The 12,865-nt window shown below is 68.5% G+C and overlaps 1 long non-coding RNA gene across 1 annotated transcript in view; it reads right to left on the bottom strand.

Annotated features, from left to right (window-relative positions):
* The window catches only part of LOC149124836 (uncharacterized), a 28,972-nt gene extending 16,422 nt beyond the window's left edge, over positions 1 to 12,550 (bottom strand). The window contains exon 1 of the long non-coding RNA XR_016211597.1: positions 12,448 to 12,550. This is a non-coding gene — a long non-coding RNA (uncharacterized LOC149124836). The remainder of the gene's footprint in view (positions 1 to 12,447) is intronic.
* Positions 12,551 to 12,865: the final 315 nt, after the last annotated feature.

Here is a 12,865-nt window from a genome sequence, read left to right as displayed (position 1 = left end):
CCGCTGGACGGCTCCCCGCACGGGGGCGAGAGGGGAGAAAAGCGGACGGAGCAACCGCGCCCTCTCTCATCTGCGCCCACTCAGGGCACGGAGGACAGACGGGCCCGCGTGGCTGGCTCCACACACCAGCCCGGGTCCGGTCTGGGCCACGAGCGCACGACTGGGAACTGGCCCATCCAGGACACTGGGTCAGATTCTCCTGGTGGCCCGCCGCACTACACGGCAGACAACTCCCCAGCTGCCTGGGGGCACGGCACGGGTCCAGAACACGCTCGTGCCAGCGTCAGAGGGCACATCGAGGACTTGTCCTCAGGCAGCGGCCACGCCTCCTGGACGCTGTCCCGGGAGCTCGGAGACCAGCCAACGCCAAGAGGAAGGCAAGGACGTCTCAGGAGAGGCAGAGGCACAGAGCACCATCCTCGCGGAGCCCAGCGTGCCCGCGCCTAAGTCCGCTGCGCACACTGGGCCACCAGGGGCAGTGGGGCACTCCACGCCGGGTCCCATGAGGCTTCTGCACTCGCAGCCTCCGTGGCAACGCCAGGCATGCGGGCCGGGCGTGCTGCACCAGACCCCCGGGGTCATGGCGGGAGCAGACGTGGGGGGCGGGGAAGCCTACGCCCCTCCCGCACGGCTTAGCAGACCACCACGCAGAGAAACGGACAACCTGCGGACAGGCCCAGGCAGCGTGCAGCCAACCAGAGAACCCGGGAGGACACACGGCCCCGTCTCGGAGCGCCTGACTCGCACCGCGGCCCCTCTCTCCCCAGGGAGCACATCCTTCCCGGGCAGAGCCCCGAGGACGTCCCCGCAGCTCCAGAGCACAGGCCAGCGTTTCGGGACAAGGAATCGCATGGCGACACCTTCCCGGTCCCGGAGGCAATAGGAAAGCCCGTTCTCGCTCAAGGAGCCCCGGCAGCCCAGCGGGCTCCCAGGGGCAGAGGACACAAGGCACACGGGCCCCTACCGTGGTCGTGGTCGTGGTCGTGGTCGTGGTCGTGGTCGTGGTCAGCCTCGGTGCTGGGAGTCATGGTTGGGAGCGGCACGTCCGGAACAGGTTCCCGGGTGCCGGGCTCGGCGTCTGCGGAAGAAGAAGAGACATCACACACTTGGCCTGAGTGAGGGTCTTTGCCGACAACACACCTGCCTCCGCCTAGGAAACCAGGCAGAGAAATGTTCTCCTGGCCCCACACCTCCCGACGCCTCATGTGGGTGGGTGCCTAGGTCAGTGCGGAGACAGCATGGGCGCCTGCCTGCCTAGGCCACAAAGAATCCCGACCAAGGGAAACTGGTGGCACCGGGGCCAGGGCGAGGGCGCGCCGTCCCCCCTTGTGCGTTGGGCCGCGCAAGGCCTTGGTGCCACCCCACCCTCCAAGTGGGTTCCCCTCCTTGGCCAGGGCTGGCGGGCTAAGAGCGGCCCTTCCCTTCCACACGGCAAGGCGACGAGGAAGGGGAAGTGAAAGGATCCAGGAACCAGGCAAGGGCCACCTCCGGGTTCCAGGGGCAGCCAAGAAAGAGCCTGACGGCACCCAGCCAGCCCCCTGTCTCAGGGGAGGGGCCTGGTGGGCACACCTCGAGCAATCCTCTGGGCCCTCCAGGACGGCAACTGAGCACCGTGTCCGGCACGGGCTCAGTCCAGCCAGGCCCCGCTGGACGGCTCCCCGCACGGGGGCGAGAGGGGAGAAAAGCGGACGGAGCAACCGCGCCCTCTCTCATCTGCGCCCACTCAGGGCACGGAGGACAGACGGGCCCGCGTGGCTGGCTCCACACACCAGCCCGGGTCCGGTCTGGGCCACGAGCGCACGACTGGGAACTGGCCCATCCAGGACACTGGGTCAGATTCTCCTGGTGGCCCGCCGGACTACACGGCAGACAACTCCCCAGCTGCCTGGGGGCACGGCACGGGTCCAGAACACGCTCGTGCCAGCGTCAGAGGGCACATCGAGGACTTGTCCTCAGGCAGCGGCCACGCCTCCTGGACGCTGTCCCGGGAGCTCGGAGACCAGCCAACGCCAAGAGGAAGGCAAGGACGTCTCAGGAGAGGCAGAGGCACAGAGCACCATCCTCGCGGAGCCCAGCGTGCCCGCGCCTAAGTCCGCTGCGCACACTGGGCCACCAGGGGCAGTGGGGCACTCCACGCCGGGTCCCATGAGGCTTCTGCACTCGCAGCCTCCGTGGCAACGCCAGGCATGCGGGCTGGGCGTGCTGCACCAGACCCCCGGGGTCATGGCGGGAGCAGACGTGGGGGGCGGGGAAGCCTACGCCCCTCCCGCACGGCTTAGCAGACCACCACGCAGAGAAACGGACAACCTGCGGACAGGCCCAGGCAGCGTGCAGCCAACCAGAGCACCCGGGAGGACACACGGCCCCGTCTCGGAGCGCCTGACTCGCACCGCGGCCCCTCTCTCCCCAGGGAGCACATCCTTCCCGGGCAGAGCCCCGAGGACGTCCCCGCAGCTCCAGAGCACAGGCCAGCGTTTCGGGACAAGGAATCGCATGGCGACACCTTCCCGGTCCCGGAGGCAATAGGAAAGCCCGTTCTCGCTCAAGGAGCCCCGGCAGCCCAGCGGGCTCCCAGGGGCAGAGGACACAAGGCACACGGGCCCCTACCGTGGTCGTGGTCGTGGTCGTGGTCGTGGTCATGGTCGTGGTCAGCCTCGGTGCTGGGAGTCATGGTTGGGAGCGGCACGTCCGGAACAGGTTCCCCGGTGCCGGGCTCGGCGTCTGCGGAAGAAGAAGAGACATCACACACTTGGCCTGAGTGAGGGTCTTTGCCGACAACACACCTGCCTCCGCCTAGGAAACCAGGCAGAGAAATGTTCTCCCGGCCCCACACCTCCCGACGCCTCATGTGGGTGGGTGCCTAGGTCAGTGCGGAGACAGCATGGGCGCCTGCCTGCCTAGGCCACAAAGAATCCCGACCAAGGGAAACTGGTGGCACCGGGGCCAGGGCGAGGGCGCGCCGTCCCCCCTTGTGCGTTGGGCCGCGCAAGGCCTTGGTGCCACCCCACCCTCCAAGTGGGTTCCCCTCCTTGGCCAGGGCTGGCGGGCTAAGAGCGGCCCTTCCCTTCCACACGGCAAGGCGACGAGGAAGGGGAAGTGAAAGGATCCAGGAACCAGGCAAGGGCCACCTCCGGGTTCCAGGGGCAGCCAAGAAAGAGCCTGACGGCACCCAGCCAGCCCCCTGTCTCAGGGGAGGGGCCTGGTGGGCACACCTCGAGCAATCCTCTGGGCCCTCCAGGACGGCAACTGAGCACCGTGTCCGGCACGGGCTCAGTCCAGCCAGGCCCCGCTGGACGGCTCCCCGCACGGGGGCGAGAGGGGAGAAAAGCGGACGGAGCAACCGCGCCCTCTCTCATCTGCGCCCACTCAGGGCACGGAGGACAGACGGGCCCGCGTGGCTGGCTCCACACACCAGCCCGGGTCCGGTCTGGGCCACGAGCGCACGACTGGGAACTGGCCCATCCAGGACACTGGGTCAGATTCTCCTGGTGGCCCGCCGCACTACACGGCAGACAACTCCCCAGCTGCCTGGGGGCACGGCACGGGTCCAGAACACGCTCGTGCCAGCGTCAGAGGGCACATCGAGGACTTGTCCTCAGGCAGCGGCCACGCCTCCTGGACGCTGTCCCGGGAGCTCGGAGACCAGCCAACGCCAAGAGGAAGGCAAGGACGTCTCAGGAGAGGCAGAGGCACAGAGCACCATCCTCGTGGAGCCCAGCGTGCCCGCGCCTAAGTCCGCTGCGCACACTGGGCCACCAGGGGCAGTGGGGCACTCCACGCCGGGTCCCATGAGGCTTCTGCACTCGCAGCCTCCGTGGCAACGCCAGGCATGCGGGCCGGGCGTGCTGCACCAGACCCCCGGGGTCATGGCGGGAGCAGACGTGGGGGGCGGGGAAGCCTACGCCCCTCCCGCACGGCTTAGCAGACCACCACGCAGAGAAACGGACAACCTGCGGACAGGCCCAGGCAGCGTGCAGCCAACCAGAGAACCCGGGAGGACACACGGCCCCGTCTCGGAGCGCCTGACTCGCACCGCGGCCCCTCTCTCCCCAGGGAGCACATCCTTCCCGGGCAGAGCCCCGAGGACGTCCCCGCAGCTCCAGAGCACAGGCCAGCGTTTCGGGACAAGGAATCGCATGGCGACACCTTCCCGGTCCCGGAGGCAATAGGAAAGCCCGTTCTCGCTCAAGGAGCCCCGGCAGCCCAGCGGGCTCCCAGGGGCAGAGGACACAAGGCACACGGGCCCCTACCGTGGTCGTGGTCGTGGTCGTGGTCGTGGTCGTGGTCGTGGTCGTGGTCAGCCTCGGTGCTGGGAGTCATGGTTGGGAGCGGCACGTCCGGAACAGGTTCCCGGGTGCCGGGCTCGGCGTCTGCGGAAGAAGAAGAGACATCACACACTTGGCCTGAGTGAGGGTCTTTGCCGACAACACACCTGCCTCCGCCTAGGAAACCAGGCAGAGAAATGTTCTCCTGGCCCCACACCTCCCGACGCCTCATGTGGGTGGGTGCCTAGGTCAGTGCGGAGACAGCATGGGCGCCTGCCTGCCTAGGCCACAAAGAATCCCGACCAAGGGAAACTGGTGGCACCGGGGCCAGGGCGAGGGCCCGCCGTCCCCCCTTGTGCGTTGGGCCGCGCAAGGCCTTGGTGCCACCCCACCCTCCAAGTGGGTTCCCCTCCTTGGCCAGGGCTGGCGGGCTAAGAGCGGCCCTTCCCTTCCACACGGCAAGGCGACGAGGAAGGGGAAGTGAAAGGATCCAGGAACCAGGCAAGGGCCACCTCCGGGTTCCAGGGGCAGCCAAGAAAGAGCCTGACGGCACCCAGCCAGCCCCCTGTCTCAGGGGAGGGGCCTGGTGGGCACACCTCGAGCAATCCTCTGGGCCCTCCAGGACGGCAACTGAGCACCGTGTCCGGCACGGGCTCAGTCCAGCCAGGCCCCGCTGGACGGCTCCCCGCACGGGGGCGAGAGGGGAGAAAAGCGGACGGAGCAACCGCGCCCTCTCTCATCTGCGCCCACTCAGGGCACGGAGGACAGACGGGCCCGCGTGGCTGGCTCCACACACCAGCCCGGGTCCGGTCTGGGCCACGAGCGCACGACTGGGAACTGGCCCATCCAGGACACTGGGTCAGATTCTCCTGGTGGCCCGCCGGACTACACGGCAGACAACTCCCCAGCTGCCTGGGGGCACGGCACGGGTCCAGAACACGCTCGTGCCAGCGTCAGAGGGCACATCGAGGACTTGTCCTCAGGCAGCGGCCACGCCTCCTGGACGCTGTCCCGGGAGCTCGGAGACCAGCCAACGCCAAGAGGAAGGCAAGGACGTCTCAGGAGAGGCAGAGGCACAGAGCACCATCCTCGCGGAGCCCAGCGTGCCCGCGCCTAAGTCCGCTGCGCACACTGGGCCACCAGGGGCAGTGGGGCACTCCACGCCGGGTCCCATGAGGCTTCTGCACTCGCAGCCTCCGTGGCAACGCCAGGCATGCGGGCCGGGCGTGCTGCACCAGACCGCCGGGGTCATGGCGGGAGCAGACGTGGGGGGCGGGGAAGCCTACGCCCCTCCCGCACGGCTTAGCAGACCACCACGCAGAGAAACGGACAACCTGCGGACAGGCCCAGGCAGCGTGCAGCCAACCAGAGAACCCGGGAGGACACACGGCCCCGTCTCGGAGCGCCTGACTCGCACCGCGGCCCCTCTCTCCCCAGGGAGCACATCCTTCCCGGGCAGAGCCCCGAGGACGTCCCCGCAGCTCCAGAGCACAGGCCAGCGTTTCGGGACAAGGAATCGCATGGCGACACCTTCCCGGTCCCGGAGGCAATAGGAAAGCCCGTTCTCGCTCAAGGAGCCCCGGCAGCCCAGCGGGCTCCCAGGGGCAGAGGACACAAGGCACACGGGCCCCTACCGTGGTCGTGGTCGTGGTCGTGGTCGTGGTCGTGGTCAGCCTCGGTGCTGGGAGTCATGGTTGGGAGCGGCACGTCCGGAACAGGTTCCCGGGTGCCGGGCTCGGCGTCTGCGGAAGAAGAAGAGACATCACACACTTGGCCTGAGTGAGGGTCTTTGCCGACAACACACCTGCCTCCGCCTAGGAAACCAGGCAGAGAAATGTTCTCCCGGCCCCACACCTCCCGACGCCTCATGTGGGTGGGTGCCTAGGTCAGTGCGGAGACAGCATGGGCGCCTGCCTGCCTAGGCCACAAAGAATCCCGACCAAGGGAAACTGGTGGCACCGGGGCCAGGGCGAGGGCGCGCCGTCCCCCCTTGTGCGTTGGGCCGCGCAAGGCCTTGGTGCCACCCCACCCTCCAAGTGGGTTCCCCTCCTTGGCCAGGGCTGGCGGGCTAAGAGCGGCCCTTCCCTTCCACACGGCAAGGCGACGAGGAAGGGGAAGTGAAAGGATCCAGGAACCAGGCAAGGGCCACCTCCGGGTTCCAGGGGCAGCCAAGAAAGAGCCTGACGGCACCCAGCCAGCCCCCTGTCTCAGGGGAGGGGCCTGGTGGGCACACCTCGAGCAATCCTCTGGGCCCTCCAGGACGGCAACTGAGCACCGTGTCCGGCACGGGCTCAGTCCAGCCAGGCCCCGCTGGACGGCTCCCCGCACGGGGGCGAGAGGGGAGAAAAGCGGACAGAGCAACCGCGCCCTCTCTCATCTGCGCCCACTCAGGGCACAGAGGACAGACGGGCCCGCGTGGCTGGCTCCACACACCAGCCCGGGTCCGGTCTGGGCCACGAGCGCACGACTGGGAACTGGCCCATCCAGGACACTGGGTCAGATTCTCCTGGTGGCCCGCCGGACTACACGGCAGACAACTCCCCAGCTGCCTGGGGGCACGGCACGGGTCCAGAACACGCTCGTGCCAGCGTCAGAGGGCACATCGAGGACTTGTCCTCAGGCAGCGGCCACGCCTCCTGGACGCTGTCCCGGGAGCTCGGAGACCAGCCAACGCCAAGAGGAAGGCAAGGACGTCTCAGGAGAGGCAGAGGCACAGAGCACCATCCTCGCGGAGCCCAGCGTGCCCGCGCCTAAGTCCGCTGCGCACACTGGGCCACCAGGGGCAGTGGGGCACTCCACGCCGGGTCCCATGAGGCTTCTGCACTCGCAGCCTCCGTGGCAACGCCAGGCATGCGGGCCGGGCGTGCTGCACCAGACCCCCGGGGTCATGGCGGGAGCAGACGTGGGGGGCGGGGAAGCCTACGCCCCTCCCGCACGGCTTAGCAGACCACCACGCAGAGAAACGGACAACCTGCGGACAGGCCCAGGCAGCGTGCAGCCAACCAGAGAACCCGGGAGGACACACGGCCCCGTCTCGGAGCGCCTGACTCGCACCGCGGCCCCTCTCTCCCCAGGGAGCACATCCTTCCCGGGCAGAGCCCCGAGGACGTCCCCGCAGCTCCAGAGCACAGGCCAGCGTTTCGGGACAAGGAATCGCATGGCGACACCTTCCCGGTCCCGGAGGCAATAGGAAAGCCCGTTCTCGCTCAAGGAGCCCCGGCAGCCCAGCGGGCTCCCAGGGGCAGAGGACACAAGGCACACGGGCCCCTACCGTGGTCGTGGTCGTGGTCGTGGTCGTGGTCGTGGTCGTGGTCAGCCTCGGTGCTGGGAGTCATGGTTGGGAGCGGCACGTCCGGAACAGGTTCCCGGGTGCCGGGCTCGGCGTCTGCGGAAGAAGAAGAGACATCACACACTTGGCCTGAGTGAGGGTCTTTGCCGACAACACACCTGCCTCCGCCTAGGAAACCAGGCAGAGAAATGTTCTCCCGGCCCCACACCTCCCGACGCCTCATGTGGGTGGGTGCCTAGGTCAGTGCGGAGACAGCATGGGCGCCTGCCTGCCTAGGCCACAAAGAATCCCGACCAAGGGAAACTGGTGGCACCGGGGCCAGGGCGAGGGCCCGCCGTCCCCCCTTGTGCGTTGGGCCGCGCAAGGCCTTGGTGCCACCCCACCCTCCAAGTGGGTTCCCCTCCTTGGCCAGGGCTGGCGGGCTAAGAGCGGCCCTTCCCTTCCACACGGCAAGGCGACGAGGAAGGGGAAGTGAAAGGATCCAGGAACCAGGCAAGGGCCACCTCCGGGTTCCAGGGGCAGCCAAGAAAGAGCCTGACGGCACCCAGCCAGCCCCCTGTCTCAGGGGAGGGGCCTGGTGGGCACACCTCGAGCAATCCTCTGGGCCCTCCAGGACGGCAACTGAGCACCGTGTCCGGCACGGGCTCAGTCCAGCCAGGCCCCGCTGGACGGCTCCCCGCACGGGGGCGAGAGGGGAGAAAAGCGGACGGAGCAACCGCGCCCTCTCTCATCTGCGCCCACTCAGGGCACGGAGGACAGACGGGCCCGCGTGGCTGGCTCCACACACCAGCCCGGGTCCGGTCTGGGCCACGAGCGCACGACTGGGAACTGGCCCATCCAGGACACTGGGTCAGATTCTCCTGGTGGCCCGCCGGACTACACGGCAGACAACTCCCCAGCTGCCTGGGGGCACGGCACGGGTCCAGAACACGCTCGTGCCAGCGTCAGAGGGCACATCGAGGACTTGTCCTCAGGCAGCGGCCACGCCTCCTGGACGCTGTCCCGGGAGCTCGGAGACCAGCCAACGCCAAGAGGAAGGCAAGGACGTCTCAGGAGAGGCAGAGGCACAGAGCACCATCCTCGCGGAGCCCAGCGTGCCCGCGCCTAAGTCCGCTGCGCACACTGGGCCACCAGGGGCAGTGGGGCACTCCACGCCGGGTCCCATGAGGCTTCTGCACTCGCAGCCTCCGTGGCAACGCCAGGCATGCGGGCCGGGCGTGCTGCACCAGACCGCCGGGGTCATGGCGGGAGCAGACGTGGGGGGCGGGGAAGCCTACGCCCCTCCCGCACGGCTTAGCAGACCACCACGCAGAGAAACGGACAACCTGCGGACAGGCCCAGGCAGCGTGCAGCCAACCAGAGAACCCGGGAGGACACACGGCCCCGTCTCGGAGCGCCTGACTCGCACCGCGGCCCCTCTCTCCCCAGGGAGCACATCCTTCCCGGGCAGAGCCCCGAGGACGTCCCCGCAGCTCCAGAGCACAGGCCAGCGTTTCGGGACAAGGAATCGCATGGCGACACCTTCCCGGTCCCGGAGGCAATAGGAAAGCCCGTTCTCGCTCAAGGAGCCCCGGCAGCCCAGCGGGCTCCCAGGGGCAGAGGACACAAGGCACACGGGCCCCTACCGTGGTCGTGGTCGTGGTCGTGGTCGTGGTCGTGGTCAGCCTCGGTGCTGGGAGTCATGGTTGGGAGCGGCACGTCCGGAACAGGTTCCCGGGTGCCGGGCTCGGCGTCTGCGGAAGAAGAAGAGACATCACACACTTGGCCTGAGTGAGGGTCTTTGCCGACAACACACCTGCCTCCGCCTAGGAAACCAGGCAGAGAAATGTTCTCCCGGCCCCACACCTCCCGACGCCTCATGTGGGTGGGTGCCTAGGTCAGTGCGGAGACAGCATGGGCGCCTGCCTGCCTAGGCCACAAAGAATCCCGACCAAGGGAAACTGGTGGCACCGGGGCCAGGGCGAGGGCGCGCCGTCCCCCCTTGTGCGTTGGGCCGCGCAAGGCCTTGGTGCCACCCCACCCTCCAAGTGGGTTCCCCTCCTTGGCCAGGGCTGGCGGGCTAAGAGCGGCCCTTCCCTTCCACACGGCAAGGCGACGAGGAAGGGGAAGTGAAAGGATCCAGGAACCAGGCAAGGGCCACCTCCGGGTTCCAGGGGCAGCCAAGAAAGAGCCTGACGGCACCCAGCCAGCCCCCTGTCTCAGGGGAGGGGCCTGGTGGGCACACCTCGAGCAATCCTCTGGGCCCTCCAGGACGGCAACTGAGCACCGTGTCCGGCACGGGCTCAGTCCAGCCAGGCCCCGCTGGACGGCTCCCCGCACGGGGGCGAGAGGGGAGAAAAGCGGACGGAGCAACCGCGCCCTCTCTCATCTGCGCCCACTCAGGGCACGGAGGACAGACGGGCCCGCGTGGCTGGCTCCACACACCAGCCCGGGTCCGGTCTGGGCCACGAGCGCACGACTGGGAACTGGCCCATCCAGGACACTGGGTCAGATTCTCCTGGTGGCCCGCCGGACTACACGGCAGACAACTCCCCAGCTGCCTGGGGGCACGGCACGGGTCCAGAACACGCTCGTGCCAGCGTCAGAGGGCACATCGAGGACTTGTCCTCAGGCAGCGGCCACGCCTCCTGGACGCTGTCCCGGGAGCTCGGAGACCAGCCAACGCCAAGAGGAAGGCAAGGACGTCTCAGGAGAGGCAGAGGCACAGAGCACCATCCTCGCGGAGCCCAGCGTGCCCGCGCCTAAGTCCGCTGCGCACACTGGGCCACCAGGGGCAGTGGGGCACTCCACGCCGGGTCCCATGAGGCTTCTGCACTCGCAGCCTCCGTGGCAACGCCAGGCATGCGGGCTGGGCGTGCTGCACCAGACCCCCGGGGTCATGGCGGGAGCAGACGTGGGGGGCGGGGAAGCCTACGCCCCTCCCGCACGGCTTAGCAGACCACCACGCAGAGAAACGGACAACCTGCGGACAGGCCCAGGCAGCGTGCAGCCAACCAGAGAACCCGGGAGGACACACGGCCCCGTCTCGGAGCGCCTGACTCGCACCGCGGCCCCTCTCTCCCCAGGGAGCACATCCTTCCCGGGCAGAGCCCCGAGGACGTCCCCGCAGCTCCAGAGCACAGGCCAGCGTTTCGGGACAAGGAATCGCATGGCGACACCTTCCCGGTCCCGGAGGCAATAGGAAAGCCCGTTCTCGCTCAAGGAGCCCCGGCAGCCCAGCGGGCTCCCAGGGGCAGAGGACACAAGGCACACGGGCCCCTACCGTGGTCATGGTCGTGGTCGTGGTCGTGGTCAGCCTCGGTGCTGGGAGTCATGGTTGGGAGCGGCACGTCCGGAACAGGTTCCCGGGTGCCGGGCTCGGCGTCTGCGGAAGAAGAAGAGACATCACACACTTGGCCTGAGTGAGGGTCTTTGCCGACAACACACCTGCCTCCGCCTAGGAAACCAGGCAGAGAAATGTTCTCCCGGCCCCACACCTCCCGACGCCTCATGTGGGTGGGTGCCTAGGTCAGTGCGGAGACAGCATGGGCGCCTGCCTGCCTAGGCCACAAAGAATCCCGACCAAGGGAAACTGGTGGCACCGGGGCCAGGGCGAGGGCGCGCCGTCCCCCCTTGTGCGTTGGGCCGCGCAAGGCCTTGGTGCCACCCCACCCTCCAAGTGGGTTCCCCTCCTTGGCCAGGGCTGGCGGGCTAAGAGCGGCCCTTCCCTTCCACACGGCAAGGCGACGAGGAAGGGGAAGTGAAAGGATCCAGGAACCAGGCAAGGGCCACCTCCGGGTTCCAGGGGCAGCCAAGAAAGAGCCTGACGGCACCCAGCCAGCCCCCTGTCTCAGGGGAGGGGCCTGGTGGGCACACCTCGAGCAATCCTCTGGGCCCTCCAGGACGGCAACTGAGCACCGTGTCCGGCACGGGCTCAGTCCAGCCAGGCCCCGCTGGACGGCTCCCCGCACGGGGGCGAGAGGGGAGAAAAGCGGACGGAGCAACCGCGCCCTCTCTCATCTGCGCCCACTCAGGGCACGGAGGACAGACGGGCCCGCGTGGCTGGCTCCACACACCAGCCCGGGTCCGGTCTGGGCCACGAGCGCACGACTGGGAACTGGCCCATCCAGGACACTGGGTCAGATTCTCCTGGTGGCCCGCCGGACTACACGGCAGACAACTCCCCAGCTGCCTGGGGGCACGGCACGGGTCCAGAACACGCTCGTGCCAGCGTCAGAGGGCACATCGAGGACTTGTCCTCAGGCAGCGGCCACGCCTCCTGGACGCTGTCCCGGGAGCTCGGAGACCAGCCAACGCCAAGAGGAAGGCAAGGACGTCTCAGGAGAGGCAGAGGCACAGAGCACCATCCTCGCGGAGCCCAGCGTGCCCGCGCCTAAGTCCGCTGCGCACACTGGGCCACCAGGGGCAGTGGGGCACTCCACGCCGGGTCCCATGAGGCTTCTGCACTCGCAGCCTCCGTGGCAACGCCAGGCATGCGGGCCGGGCGTGCTGCACCAGACCCCCGGGGTCATGGCGGGAGCAGACGTGGGGGGCGGGGAAGCCTACGCCCCTCCCGCACGGCTTAGCAGACCACCACGCAGAGAAACGGACAACCTGCGGACAGGCCCAGGCAGCGTGCAGCCAACCAGAGAACCCGGGAGGACACACGGCCCCGTCTCGGAGCGCCTGACTCGCACCGCGGCCCCTCTCTCCCCAGGGAGCACATCCTTCCCGGGCAGAGCCCCGAGGACGTCCCCGCAGCTCCAGAGCACAGGCCAGCGTTTCGGGACAAGGAATCGCATGGCGACACCTTCCCGGTCCCGGAGGCAATAGGAAAGCCCGTTCTCGCTCAAGGAGCCCCGGCAGCCCAGCGGGCTCCCAGGGGCAGAGGACACAAGGCACACGGGCCCCTACCGTGGTCGTGGTCGTGGTCGTGGTCGTGGTCAGCCTCGGTGCTGGGAGTCATGGTTGGGAGCGGCACGTCCGGAACAGGTTCCCGGGTGCCGGGCTCGGCGTCTGCGGAAGAAGAAGAGACATCACACACTTGGCCTGAGTGAGGGTCTTTGCCGACAACACACCTGCCTCCGCCTAGGAAACCAGGCAGAGAAATGTTCTCCCGGCCCCACACCTCCCGACGCCTCATGTGGGTGGGTGCCTAGGTCAGTGCGGAGACAGCATGGGCGCCTGCCTGCCTAGGCCACAAAGAATCCCGACCAAGGGAAACTGGTGGCACCGGGGCCAGGGCGAGGGCCCGCCGTCCCCCCTTGTGCGTTGGGCCGCGCAAGGCCTTGGTGCCACCCCACCCTCCAAGTGGGTTCCCCTCCTTGGCCAG

The sequence above is a fragment of the Oryctolagus cuniculus genome, chromosome 8, assembly GCF_051225735.1.
Source record: "Oryctolagus cuniculus isolate XC-2025 breed Fujian yellow rabbit chromosome 8, ASM5122573v1, whole genome shotgun sequence".
NCBI lineage: Eukaryota > Metazoa > Chordata > Mammalia > Lagomorpha > Leporidae > Oryctolagus > Oryctolagus cuniculus.
This window is presented reverse-complemented; position numbering and strand designations above follow the sequence as displayed.